The sequence below is a fragment of the Pleurodeles waltl genome, chromosome 2_1, assembly GCF_031143425.1.
Source record: "Pleurodeles waltl isolate 20211129_DDA chromosome 2_1, aPleWal1.hap1.20221129, whole genome shotgun sequence".
Classification (NCBI taxonomy): Eukaryota; Metazoa; Chordata; class Amphibia; order Caudata; family Salamandridae; genus Pleurodeles; species Pleurodeles waltl.
In genome coordinates, this window is record NC_090438.1 from 525,846,656 (window position 1) to 525,859,898 (window position 13,243).

At 37.6% G+C, this 13,243-nt stretch overlaps 2 non-coding genes across 2 annotated transcripts; both read right to left on the reverse strand.

The window, feature by feature from the left end:
* Positions 1-4,668: 4,668 nt before the first annotated feature.
* Positions 4,669-4,740, reverse strand: TRNAQ-CUG (transfer RNA glutamine (anticodon CUG)). Its single transcript has one exon. It is a non-coding gene; the product is annotated as a tRNA-Gln (tRNA).
* A 7,087-nt stretch (positions 4,741-11,827) lies between these two features.
* On the reverse strand, positions 11,828-11,899 carry TRNAQ-CUG (transfer RNA glutamine (anticodon CUG)). The gene has a single exon. It is a non-coding gene; the product is annotated as a tRNA-Gln (tRNA).
* Between the last annotated feature and the right edge of the window lie 1,344 nt (positions 11,900-13,243).

A 13,243-nucleotide genomic window follows, 5' to 3' on the forward strand; every position in this document is an offset into this window, starting at 1 on the left:
TATATCCCAATTGGATATTAATAGTAAAAAGAGTTATAATGCTATTTGTATTTTTTGAATGGCATCCTTCCATAAGTATTTTAAATATGTAAAAGTTTACCATATTATGAAAGTTATAAAATGTTGTTCGTTTTTGATTGTACAACAATAAAACCTTTTAAATTTACAAATTGCTGCAGCAGTATCTCTGTCTCTGGTAGAGGTGGTTTCATGGTATAATGGTTAGCTCTTTGAAATTTGAATTCAATTATCTGACTTCATCTTTAGTGGGCCGTTTTGTTGCTCGTGAACTACTACTCATCTGTCAGCTTTGCTCATTGATTGCACACAGCAAATGCCAGTAGGCTGAAATAGTCATTACATTATTGTTTTCTAAATGTCTTTCAGCTGTTTGCAAGTTGTAGAAACTCAAAATGTGCAATACATGTGACACAAAGGTCTTGTCAAAATACCTAGACATTTTTAAATCATATCCTGTTTTTCTCAAACACATTTCAGAGAGCTAATTCACAACACTACCTTTTTAACCTTCCTGTTATTGATCAGGACAAGATAGCACATTTTAAAGTAGACGCAGTCCTCAAAACAAAACTAGAGTGTGAGAAAACAGGGCTGATTGCAGAGGCCCCATAACTTTTTGCCCCCATTTTCCACTTTTTGCTGGTGTTTTCCTGACTTTAAAGGTACCCTTGGTACTGCTAACCAGTCCCAGGGCCTGTGCTCTGTGTAAAATGGATATGCAAATTAGGCTAATTATAATTGGCTAAGTTAACCTACCTATAAGTCCCTAGTATATGGTAGGGCATGTAGGTTTAGGGACCACAGCATAGGTAGTGCACACCTAGGTGCATTGCTGAGGTGCCCAGTGTCATTTTAAAAGCAAGCCTGCCTTGCTGGCTGCTTTTAAATTAAAGTTATATGCAAATTCGACTTTGGAATTAAAGGTACTTCCAAAGTCTTAAACTACCTTATTTTTACATATAAGTCACCCCTAAGGTGTGCCCTATATGCCCCTAGGGCTGGGTGCCATGTAACTATAAGCAGGGACTTTATAAAAATAGATTTATAAGCCCTGGTGAGGTAAAAACAGCCAAATTCGTTTTTCCCTCATTGAAGTAAATGGCCTTCATAGGCTAGAATGGGCAGACTTTATTTAAAATTTTAAAGTCTCCTTAAATGTTACATACCAAGAATTTGGTATCAAATTGATTGTTGTAATAAATCCCACAACTTCCAGTTGTTGGATTTAATATAACTTGTCCAGGTAAAAAGTTTAGACTTTACCTAAAAAGTTGCCAATTTCAGCTCTGCATTGTTTTTGCTGCTGTGCTCTGATTGGCCAGCCTGCAGCAGCTTCTGCCAGGCTGCCTTGATGAGGTGTGAAGTGGCCAGACTTCACACAAAGGAATGTGCTTGGGGGAGAGAATCTCCCCTCAGCAGATGGTGAGGCAGGAAGGGGGAGGGCTGCCAAACTAGTCTTCAAAGGCAGAGAAGGACATTTGCAGCACCCAGCAACACCCCCACATCCTGCAACCCCAGACAGCTAGGTGCCCCCTTGATTAGATTAGGAGAGGGCAGGAGAGGGGTGTGTTTATGATTTTTAGCCACACCAGTGGGTGGGCTCAGCCAGATGTAACCTCCAAAAATCAGATTCATCCATGTTGGATTTTTAGAGACTGTTGCCTTCTGGGATGGATTTTTGCCACACTTCCCAGGAAGTGGTCATCACAGGGGGACGACGCTGTCCCTGATTGGAGAACCAGGGCCCCCCTGCTTTTCACCCAGGAGCAAGGATAAAACTGGCAGACCTGCACCCACACCTCAGATCCCCTCCAGAATTCAACAAGAAAGGAACTTAAGGAGAAGAAGGACTGCCCTGCTGGACCCCTGGCCTGCACCTGGACCCTGCACTCAGAAGGACTGCACCAGCTGCACACTTGGGCTTCACCACAAGAAGGACTTTGCCTGGCTTCAACTGGTTCAAGGAGGGACTCCCTGTTTGCTACAGGTGAAAAATTGCTAAACCAGAGTCCCCTGCACCAACTCCTGAAGAAAGCGACCAGCTGACCACTGTCCAGTGGCCAAAAAGGAGTTTGCGCCAGGTGCATTCTGGGAGTTGAAGTCCGCACCCCCAAGGACCATCACAGAACTTCTGGACCCTTGGGGTGAGCTGTGGACCCCAAAAGAACCTTAAAAGAACATCTGGGTGAAGCCCCAGAAGTTTGGAAAAGATTGGAGAATTTTTGAAAAAAAGCTTCATAAAGTGACCGACCCGACGCGGAAATTCTAGCCGGCTTGCCTCAACCGCGACCCGGCCTGACTTCGTGGTTCGTCCCGGTAAAGAAAAACATCCAAAAAAGAGACTAAGTCCAAACGTAAAAAGTTGACCGGGACCTTCCAGCCATCGTATCCGAGAAGGGCTCCACGGACGTCGGATCAAGATCCAGGTTTACCCCGGTCGAAGGATTTTCATCTCGAAAAAACGACTAAGTCCGAAGGTAAAAATCACCACCGAGGAAACCGACTTCGCGTATCCGGACAAGGGCTCCAGGAGGTCGGATCCAACTGGCAGGTTCGTCCCGGGGAAGAAAAACATCAAAAAAGAGACTAAGTCAGAAGGTAACTTTTTAACCGAGGCCTCCCGCGACTTGTAGCCGAGCAGGGCTCCATCGCGGTCGGCCTGAAAGTTTGACTTTGCCCCGGTCCTGGTGCAACCAGATGACCCGATTGGCGCTTTTTGTTTCTAAGCGCTAGAAAATAATAATACTTTAAAAATTCATATCTCCGGTTCCCCTGAACCGATTTTAATCGTTTTTGTGTCATTTTAAAGATAAAAATATAAGCTATTTTTATAAATTGGTTTTGGATTTTTAAACTGTTTCCTGTGTTTTATTTAATTACTGTTTTGTGATATTTGAATGCTTTACACTTTGTCTCCTAAGTTAAGCCTTGACGCTCGATGCCAAGCTACCAAGGGTAGAGCTGGGATTAATTTACTGAGACCTAACTGTACCTATGTGGAGGTTAGTGGCTTGTTGCTAGGTGTAGGTACCTACCTGCCCTACCAATAACCCATTCAAAATTGCAGCATTATTGAGATACAAGATTTGTCATTCTGAACATTAGTGTTGGAATTGTGTAGTAGAAAGGTCCTCAGACAGATTTCCAAGAGTCAATCTGCAATCATAAAGTATAATCTTTTGATTAGATGTATTATAGGTAGATACTGATCTGATTTTCTTTTCACCACTATACACAACTCATGCTCACTGTATAAATCAGCTATATTGTTACAAAAACAATGAGCAAAAAACAACTGTCTCAATTTCTGAATATATAGAAAAAAGAGGAAATGATACTCATGATTCAAATGTGGATAGGCATCAACTCTTTGTTATTTTCACCTCTACTAGCTATGTTTAGTTATGATTTCTATGTTTATATTTTAATATAGTCATACACACTCGCACTGCTACATATGCATAAATACTTATCTATAGGGTAATAAGTCACAGTAAGTTCTTAAATATTACATTTTTCAAACCAAAAATTCCAACAAGTAAAGGCAAACAATAATCTTACAGTTCAGGAAGGTCAAACTGAAATTTGAACAGGGATCACTGGATTAAGTGTTCAACGTGCCTACCATTACATTATGGACGGCTTCTGTACTAGTGTGAAGTTTCCATTGTTACCGAAGATAATTCCTCAGTTTGCCGCTTGTATGTTATTGCAAAAAGATACCCCATGTGGTAAGGAATATCCAACAAAGTTTAATGTTATATAACTGCTTTGGGCAACATCCTTTCCAAGCAGTTTTCAATATGCAAATGTTTACCAAAATATGAAATTAATAAAATGCTGTTCATCTTAGTTTGCGTAATATTAAAAACTACCATATTTCAAAATTGCTGCAGCAATTTGTGCTTCTTTTTTTAGCATGAGTGGTTCTATGATGTAATGATTAGCACTTGGGCCTTTGAATCCAGCTATCTGAGTTCAAATCGCTGTGGGGCCATTTTACAAATATATCAGTGTTTTTTTCAAACTCATTTCAGAAGGATTACTCAAGACACTACATTTTTAAATCTTCTGTTTACTGATAATGTAAATGGGGCATAATTTAATTAACAAGCCTCCATAAACCATGAGTAGAGGAATCAAAAGTGGGGTATTACTGCGATTGAAGAAATAGAGTTTTGATGTTAACCTTGAAACTGAAAAAGGAAACAAACTTCACACTGATTTTCAATGGTAATTCCACAATCAAAAAATACTCTCATTTGATTAGACGTATCATAGGTATTAATCTTGTTTTCTCTTTCAAAATAATTAACATATGAAATGCACCGTAGAAGTTAAGAATATGGTCAGAAAGAAATGAGCAAAAAGAAACTATCTCATTTCCTGGACATAGAGAAGATGGAGGAAAATCTACTTGTGTTAAAATGTGGATAGACAACATCTGTTTCTGATTTTCACCTCTACAGATTCAATATTTAATCATTTGTATTTTATATTTTCATGGAGCTACAAAGAAAGATATGGCTACATACACATCGATAGCTATATACAAGTTTATATGTATAAGTATATAAAGTGAAGATTATATTTTCTGAGACTAAAATTCTTAAAAGTCAATGGCATATTAAATTCTAAAAGGTTGGAAGGTCCCACCGAGATTTGAACTCGGATCACTGGATTCAGAGTCCAGAGTGCTGACAATTACACCATGGAACCCTCCATGAGTTGAGATTTTTTGCCATTGTGAAAGAAGAGAATGCCTCAGTTGGTAGCTTTATTGTTGCTGCAAAAACCATATCCCAATTGGATATTAATAGTAAAAAGAGTTATAATGCTATTTGTATTTTTTGAATGGCATCCTTCCATAAGTATTTTAAATATGTAAAAGTTGACCATATTATGAAAGTTATAAAATGTTGTTCGTTTTTGATTGTACAACAATAACACCTTTTAAATTTACAAATTGCTGCAGCAGTATCTCTGTCTCTAGTAGAGGTGGTTCCATGGTATAATGGTTAGCTCTTTGAAATTTGAATTAAATTATCTGACTTCATCTTTAGTGGGCCGTTTTGTTGCTCATGAACTACTACTCATCTGTCAGCTTTGCTCATTGATTGCACACAGCAAATGCCAGTAGGCTGAAATAGTCATTACATTATTGTTTTCTAAATGTCTTTCAGCTGTTTGCAAGTTGTAGAAACTCAAAATGTGCAATACATGTGACACAAAGGTCTTGTCAAAATACCTAGACATTTTTAAATCATATCCTGTTTTTCTCAAACACATTTCAGAGAGCTAATTCACAACACTACCTTTTTAACCTTCCTGTTATTGATCAGGACAAGATAGCACATTTTAAAGTAGACGCAGTCCTCAAAACAAAACTAGAGGAATCAAAATTGCAGCATTATTGAGATACAAGATTTGTCATTCTGAACATTAGTGTTGGAATTGTGTAGTAGAAAGGTCCTCAGACAGATTTCCAAGAGTCAATCTGCAATCATAAAGTATAATCTTTTGATTAGATGTATTATAGGTAGATACTGATCTGATTTTCTTTTCACCACTATACACAACTCATGCGCACTGTATAAATCAGCTATATTGTTACAAAAAACAATGAGCAAAAAACAACTATCTCAATTTCTGAATATTTAGAAAAAAGAGGAAAAGATACTCATGATTCAAATGTGGATAGGCATCAACTCTTTGTTATTTTCACCTCTACTAGCTATGTTTAGTTATGATTTATATGTTTATATTTTAATATAGTCATACACACTCGCACTGCTACATATGCATAAATACTTATCTATAGGGTAATAAGTCACAGTAAGTTCTTAAATATTACATTTTTCAAACCAAAAATTCCAACAAGTAAAGGCAAACAATAATCTTACAGCTCAGGAAGGTCAAACTGAAATTTGAACAGGGATCACTGGATTAAGTGTTCAAGGTGCCTACCATTACATTATGGACGGCTTCTGTACTAGTGTGAAGTTTCCATTGTTACCGAAGATAATTCCTCAGTTTGCCGCGTATATGTTATTGCAAAAAGATACCCCATGTGGTAACGAATATCCAACAAAGTTTCATGTTATATAACTGCTTTGGGCAACATCCTTTCCAAGCAGTTTTAAATATGCAAATGTTTACCAAAATATGAAATTAATAAAATGCTGTTCATCTTAGTTTGCGTAATATTAAAAACTACCATATTTCAAAATTGCTGCAGCAATTTGTGCTTTTTTTTTCAGCATGAGTGGTTCTATGATGTAATGGTTAGCACTTGGGCCTTTGAATCCAGCTATCTGAGTTCAAATCGCTGTGGGGCCATTTTACAAATATATCAGGTTTTTTTTCAAACTCATTTCAGAAGGATTACTCAAGACACTACATTTTTAAATCTTCTGTTTACTGATAATGTAAATGGGGCATAATTTAATTAACAAGCCTCCATAAACCATGAGTAGAGGAATCAAAAGTGGGGTATTACTGCAATTGAAGAAATACAGTTTTGATGTTAATCTTGAAACTGAAAAAGGAAACAAACTTCACACTGATTTTCAATGGTAATTCCACAATCAAAAAATACTCTCATTTGATTAGACGTATCATAGGCATTAATCTTGTTTTCTCTTTAAAAATAATTAGCATATGAAATGCACTGTAGAAGTAAAGAATATGGTAAGAAAGAAATGAGCAAAATGTAACTATCTCATTTCCTGGACATAGAGAAGATAGAGGAAAATCTACTTGTGTTAAAATGTGGATAGACAACATCTGTTTCTGATTTTCACCTCTACAGATTCAATATTTAATCATTTGTATTTTATATTTTCATGGAGCTACAAAGAAAGATATGGCTACATAGACATCGATAGCTATATACAAGTTTATATGTATAAGTATATAAAGTGAAGATTATATTTTCTGAGACTAAAATTCTTAAAAGTCAATGGCATATTAAATTCTAAAAGGTTTGAAGGTCCCACCGACATTTGAACTCGGATCACTGGATTCAGAGTCCAGAGTGCTGACAATTACACCATGGAACCCTCCATGAGTTGAGATTTTTTGCCATTGTGAAAGAAGAGAAGGCCTCAGTTGGTAGCTTTATTGTTGCTGCAAAAACTATATCCCAATTGGATATTAATAGTAAAAAGAGTTATAATGCTATTTGTATTTTTTGAATGGCATCCTTCCATAAGTATTTTAAATATGTAAAAGTTTACCATATTATGAAAGTTATAAAATGTTGTTCGTTTTTGATTGTACAACAATAAAACCTTTTAAATTTACAAATTGCTGCAGCAGTATCTCTGTCTCTGGTAGAGGTGGTTTCATGGTATAATGGTTAGCTCTTTGAAATTTGAATTCAATTATCTGACTTCATCTTTAGTGGGCCGTTTTGTTGCTCATGAACTACTACTCATCTGTCAGCTTTGCTCATTGATTGCACACAGCAAATGCCAGTAGGCTGAAATAGTCATTACATTATTGTTTTCTAAATGTCTTTCAGCTGTTTGCAAGTTGTAGAAACTCAAAATGTGCAATACATGTGACACAAAGGTCTTGTCAAAATACCTAGACATTTTTAAATCATATCCTGTTTTTCTCAAACACATTTCAGAGAGCTAATTCACAACACTACCTTTTTAACCTTCCTGTTATTGATCAGGACAAGATAGCACATTTTAAAGTAGACGCAGTCCTCAAAACAAAACTAGAGTGTGAGAAAACAGGGCTGATTGCAGAGGCCCCATAACTTTTTGCCCCCATTTTCCACTTTTTGCTGGTGTTTTCCTGACTTTAAAGGTACCCTTGGTACTGCTAACCAGTCCCAGGGCCTGTGCTCTGTGTAAAATGGATATGCAAATTAGGCTAATTATAATTGGCTAAGTTAACCTACCTATAAGTCCCTAGTATATGGTAGGGCATGTAGGTTTAGGGACCACAGCATAGGTAGTGCACACCTAGGTGCATTGCTGAGGTGCCCAGTGTCATTTTAAAAGCAAGCCTGCCTTGCTGGCTGCTTTTAAATTAAAGTTATATGCAAATTCGACTTTGGAATTAAAGGTACTTCCAAAGTCTTAAACTACCTTATTTTTACATATAAGTCACCCCTAAGGTGTGCCCTATGTGCCCCTAGGGCTGGGTGCCATGTAACTATAAGCAGGGACTTTATAAAAATAGATTTATAAGCCCTGGTGAGGTAAAAACAGCCAAATTCGTTTTTCCCTCATTGAAGTAAATGGCCTTCATAGGCTAGAATGGGCAGACTTTATTTAAAATTTTAAAGTCTCCTTAAATGTTACATACCAAGAATTTGGTATCAAATTGATTGTTGTAATAAATCCCACAACTTCCAGTTGTTGGATTTAATATAACTTGTCCAGGTAAAAAGTTTAGACTTTACCTAAAAAGTTGCCAATTTCAGCTCTGCATTGTTTTTGCTGCTGTGCTCTGATTGGCCAGCCTGCAGCAGCTTCTGCCAGGCTGCCTTGATGAGGTGTGAAGTGGCCAGACTTCACACAAAGGAATGTGCTTGGGGGAGAGAATCTCCCCTCAGCAGATGGTGAGGCAGGAAGGGGGAGGGCTGCCAAACTAGTCTTCAAAGGCAGAGAAGGACATTTGCAGCACCCAGCAACACCCCCACATCCTGCAACCCCAGACAGCTAGGTGCCCCCTTGATTAGATTAGGAGAGGGCAGGAGAGGGGTGTGTTTATGATTTTTAGCCACACCAGTGGGTGGGCTCAGCCAGATGTAACCTCCAAAAATCAGATTCATCCATGTTGGATTTTTAGAGACTGTTGCCTTCTGGGATGGATTTTTGCCACACTTCCCAGGAAGTGGTCATCACAGGGGGACGACGCTGTCCCTGATTGGAGAACCAGGGCCCCCCTGCTTTTCACCCAGGAGCAAGGATAAAACTGGCAGACCTGCACCCACACCTCAGATCCCCTCCAGAATTCAACAAGAAAGGAACTTAAGGAGAAGAAGGACTGCCCTGCTGGACCCCTGGCCTGCACCTGGACCCTGCACTCAGAAGGACTGCACCAGCTGCACACTTGGGCTTCACCACAAGAAGGACTTTGCCTGGCTTCAACTGGTTCAAGGAGGGACTCCCTGTTTGCTACAGGTGAAAAATTGCTAAACCAGAGTCCCCTGCACCAACTCCTGAAGAAAGCGACCAGCTGACCACTGTCCAGTGGCCAAAAAGGAGTTTGCGCCAGGTGCATTCTGGGAGTTGAAGTCCGCACCCCCAAGGACCATCACAGAACTTCTGGACCCTTGGGGTGAGCTGTGGACCCCAAAAGAACCTTAAAAGAACATCTGGGTGAAGCCCCAGAAGTTTGGAAAAGATTGGAGAATTTTTGAAAAAAAGCTTCATAAAGTGACCGACCCGACGCGGAAATTCTAGCCGGCTTGCCTCAACCGCGACCCGGCCTGACTTCGTGGTTCGTCCCGGTAAAGAAAAACATCCAAAAAAGAGACTAAGTCCAAACGTAAAAAGTTGACCGGGACCTTCCAGCCATCGTATCCGAGAAGGGCTCCACGGACGTCGGATCAAGATCCAGGTTTACCCCGGTCGAAGGATTTTCATCTCGAAAAAACGACTAAGTCCGAAGGTAAAAATCACCACCGAGGAAACCGACTTCGCGTATCCGGACAAGGGCTCCAGGAGGTCGGATCCAACTGGCAGGTTCGTCCCGGGGAAGAAAAACATCAAAAAAGAGACTAAGTCAGAAGGTAACTTTTTAACCGAGGCCTCCCGCGACTTGTAGCCGAGCAGGGCTCCATCGCGGTCGGCCTGAAAGTTTGACTTTGCCCCGGTCCTGGTGCAACCAGATGACCCGATTGGCGCTTTTTGTTTCTAAGCGCTAGAAAATAATAATACTTTAAAAATTCATATCTCCGGTTCCCCTGAACCGATTTTAATCGTTTTTGTGTCATTTTAAAGATAAAAATATAAGCTATTTTTATAAATTGGTTTTGGATTTTTAAACTGTTTCCTGTGTTTTATTTAATTACTGTTTTGTGATATTTGAATGCTTTACACTTTGTCTCCTAAGTTAAGCCTTGACGCTCGATGCCAAGCTACCAAGGGTAGAGCTGGGATTAATTTACTGAGACCTAACTGTACCTATGTGGAGGTTAGTGGCTTGTTGCTAGGTGTAGGTACCTACCTGCCCTACCAATAACCCATTCAAAATTGCAGCATTATTGAGATACAAGATTTGTCATTCTGAACATTAGTGTTGGAATTGTGTAGTAGAAAGGTCCTCAGACAGATTTCCAAGAGTCAATCTGCAATCATAAAGTATAATCTTTTGATTAGATGTATTATAGGTAGATACTGATCTGATTTTCTTTTCACCACTATACACAACTCATGCTCACTGTATAAATCAGCTATATTGTTACAAAAACAATGAGCAAAAAACAACTGTCTCAATTTCTGAATATATAGAAAAAAGAGGAAATGATACTCATGATTCAAATGTGGATAGGCATCAACTCTTTGTTATTTTCACCTCTACTAGCTATGTTTAGTTATGATTTCTATGTTTATATTTTAATATAGTCATACACACTCGCACTGCTACATATGCATAAATACTTATCTATAGGGTAATAAGTCACAGTAAGTTCTTAAATATTACATTTTTCAAACCAAAAATTCCAACAAGTAAAGGCAAACAATAATCTTACAGTTCAGGAAGGTCAAACTGAAATTTGAACAGGGATCACTGGATTAAGTGTTCAACGTGCCTACCATTACATTATGGACGGCTTCTGTACTAGTGTGAAGTTTCCATTGTTACCGAAGATAATTCCTCAGTTTGCCGCTTGTATGTTATTGCAAAAAGATACCCCATGTGGTAAGGAATATCCAACAAAGTTTAATGTTATATAACTGCTTTGGGCAACATCCTTTCCAAGCAGTTTTCAATATGCAAATGTTTACCAAAATATGAAATTAATAAAATGCTGTTCATCTTAGTTTGCGTAATATTAAAAACTACCATATTTCAAAATTGCTGCAGCAATTTGTGCTTCTTTTTTTAGCATGAGTGGTTCTATGATGTAATGATTAGCACTTGGGCCTTTGAATCCAGCTATCTGAGTTCAAATCGCTGTGGGGCCATTTTACAAATATATCAGTGTTTTTTTCAAACTCATTTCAGAAGGATTACTCAAGACACTACATTTTTAAATCTTCTGTTTACTGATAATGTAAATGGGGCATAATTTAATTAACAAGCCTCCATAAACCATGAGTAGAGGAATCAAAAGTGGGGTATTACTGCGATTGAAGAAATAGAGTTTTGATGTTAACCTTGAAACTGAAAAAGGAAACAAACTTCACACTGATTTTCAATGGTAATTCCACAATCAAAAAATACTCTCATTTGATTAGACGTATCATAGGTATTAATCTTGTTTTCTCTTTCAAAATAATTAACATATGAAATGCACCGTAGAAGTTAAGAATATGGTCAGAAAGAAATGAGCAAAAAGAAACTATCTCATTTCCTGGACATAGAGAAGATGGAGGAAAATCTACTTGTGTTAAAATGTGGATAGACAACATCTGTTTCTGATTTTCACCTCTACAGATTCAATATTTAATCATTTGTATTTTATATTTTCATGGAGCTACAAAGAAAGATATGGCTACATACACATCGATAGCTATATACAAGTTTATATGTATAAGTATATAAAGTGAAGATTATATTTTCTGAGACTAAAATTCTTAAAAGTCAATGGCATATTAAATTCTAAAAGGTTGGAAGGTCCCACCGAGATTTGAACTCGGATCACTGGATTCAGAGTCCAGAGTGCTGACAATTACACCATGGAACCCTCCATGAGTTGAGATTTTTTGCCATTGTGAAAGAAGAGAATGCCTCAGTTGGTAGCTTTATTGTTGCTGCAAAAACCATATCCCAATTGGATATTAATAGTAAAAAGAGTTATAATGCTATTTGTATTTTTTGAATGGCATCCTTCCATAAGTATTTTAAATATGTAAAAGTTGACCATATTATGAAAGTTATAAAATGTTGTTCGTTTTTGATTGTACAACAATAACACCTTTTAAATTTACAAATTGCTGCAGCAGTATCTCTGTCTCTAGTAGAGGTGGTTCCATGGTATAATGGTTAGCTCTTTGAAATTTGAATTAAATTATCTGACTTCATCTTTAGTGGGCCGTTTTGTTGCTCATGAACTACTACTCATCTGTCAGCTTTGCTCATTGATTGCACACAGCAAATGCCAGTAGGCTGAAATAGTCATTACATTATTGTTTTCTAAATGTCTTTCAGCTGTTTGCAAGTTGTAGAAACTCAAAATGTGCAATACATGTGACACAAAGGTCTTGTCAAAATACCTAGACATTTTTAAATCATATCCTGTTTTTCTCAAACACATTTCAGAGAGCTAATTCACAACACTACCTTTTTAACCTTCCTGTTATTGATCAGGACAAGATAGCACATTTTAAAGTAGACGCAGTCCTCAAAACAAAACTAGAGGAATCAAAATTGCAGCATTATTGAGATACAAGATTTGTCATTCTGAACATTAGTGTTGGAATTGTGTAGTAGAAAGGTCCTCAGACAGATTTCCAAGAGTCAATCTGCAATCATAAAGTATAATCTTTTGATTAGATGTATTATAGGTAGATACTGATCTGATTTTCTTTTCACCACTATACACAACTCATGCGCACTGTATAAATCAGCTATATTGTTACAAAAAACAATGAGCAAAAAACAACTATCTCAATTTCTGAATATTTAGAAAAAAGAGGAAAAGATACTCATGATTCAAATGTGGATAGGCATCAACTCTTTGTTATTTTCACCTCTACTAGCTATGTTTAGTTATGATTTATATGTTTATATTTTAATATAGTCATACACACTCGCACTGCTACATATGCATAAATACTTATCTATAGGGTAATAAGTCACAGTAAGTTCTTAAATATTACATTTTTCAAACCAAAAATTCCAACAAGTAAAGGCAAACAATAATCTTACAGCTCAGGAAGGTCAAACTGAAATTTGAACAGGGATCACTGGATTAAGTGTTCAAGGTGCCTACCATTACATTATGGACGGCTTCTGTACTAGTGTGAAGTTTCCATTGTTACCGAAGATAATTCCTCAGTTTGCCGCGTATATGTTATTGCAAAAAGAT